The sequence below is a fragment of the Sinocyclocheilus rhinocerous genome, unplaced genomic scaffold (assembly GCF_001515625.1).
Source record: "Sinocyclocheilus rhinocerous isolate Xijiao unplaced genomic scaffold, SAMN03320098_v1.1 scaffold903, whole genome shotgun sequence".
Lineage (NCBI taxonomy): Eukaryota > Metazoa > Chordata > Actinopteri > Cypriniformes > Cyprinidae > Sinocyclocheilus > Sinocyclocheilus rhinocerous.
This window is the reverse complement of record NW_015654932.1, coordinates 29,396-30,828: the sequence shown is the minus strand read 5'-3', so window position 1 is coordinate 30,828 and position 1,433 is coordinate 29,396. Positions and strand designations below refer to the sequence as shown.

Genomic DNA, 1,433 nt, shown 5'->3' with positions numbered 1-1,433 from the left:
TCGTTACATCCCTACAGTGAACTACGGCTCTGTGTAGTAAATGCTGCTCCATCTGAAAGCACGTGCTGGAGATTTACTGCTAATCACAGAACCGGCTTTACTGACAAGATGCGCATGACAATAACATTCGATTAATCGTGCAGCCCTAAAGCAAATAGTGTATAAATAGTGTCTACATTCATTCTAATTCTATTTTTATACAATAAAAATAAAACGCACTTCAATTAAAAATCCTTGGACAAACTATGCATTGATCGACCCTTGCGAGGCCTGTTCCGAGTGGAACTCGTCTTAGAAAACATCTGTATGACCCTGGCCGCTTGTACTGCCACTCAGTTTAAGGGTGTTACAGATCTTCTTATAGCCTAGGCCATCTTTGTGGAGAGCAACAATTCTAATTCTCAAACGTGTTCGGAAAGAAAATGACATGGAGGCGGAACCCCTAAAGTGAATAAATACGAGATGGGAGGAAAATATGGGTGGTTGACATATAAGTAGGGCTGCAACTAACGATTATTTTGATAATCGATTAGTTGGTCGATTATTTTTTCGATTAATCGGATTAAAAACCGACAATTTTCTTTTTTTATTTTATTGACAAAAACACACTATTCCACATTCTGCCCAATGTCCTTAAAACAAACGTTCCAACTGAATGCTATGAAAACATACAGTGCTTAACAATTTATCAGACCACCTGCCATAATAAAGAGAAAACACATTAAGAATTTTAGGAATCTGTCAAAATTGTTTAAATAAAAATTTGTCATTTATTTATAACTAAATACTTTATTTATTCACCATAACAAAAATGGCCTCCTATGCCCTTCATAGCTTGCGTTCTTGCTGGCATTGTTTAAGTACTTTTTGACTGTAATTGGGTATCTGAAAAATAGCTTTCGTTCTTGGTGGCATTAGGTACTTTTTGACTGTAATTGGGTATCTGAAAAAAAAAAAAACACTATAAAGCTCTCTGCCTTTCATAGATAACAGCAATAATTATATTATAGCATTAGAAACTGCCTACTACTGTTACTAAAGAGCTTATGCATATTGGAGGACTAACTCGTACAGAAAACTAAAAAATGATTTTGGTAATCGCCAGTACCGTTAGTTTAGAGCAGCAGTGGCACAAACCATAATTTGTTAAAAAAAAACTAAGTTCCTAGAAATGCGGTCTTGAAACTGCAGTCTCCGGATACAACAGCCTTATTGAAAACTCATTCATTCTCTGCCAGCAGGTGGCACTTTCAGAACTGCAGACCTATAACTGTTTCCCCGGTAACTGCAGTAAACAAAGCAATGCAGCACCGGACTTTGAAGCCGGTCACATAACGGACGAGAAGCACAGTGTTGCGTCGCGCCACATCTTTACATTAGGTGCGTCCCAAATCGCGTACTTATGCAATATTCTATTACATTTTGTAGTATAA

At 37.2% G+C, this 1,433-nt stretch overlaps 1 protein-coding gene across 1 annotated transcript in view; it reads right to left on the bottom strand.

Moving 5' to 3' along the window:
* LOC107717730 (gastrula zinc finger protein XlCGF57.1-like) overlaps window positions 1–1,433 on the bottom strand; it is an 8,417-nt gene that overhangs the window by 2,007 nt on the left and 4,977 nt on the right. The gene's annotated exons all lie outside the window — the stretch shown is intronic.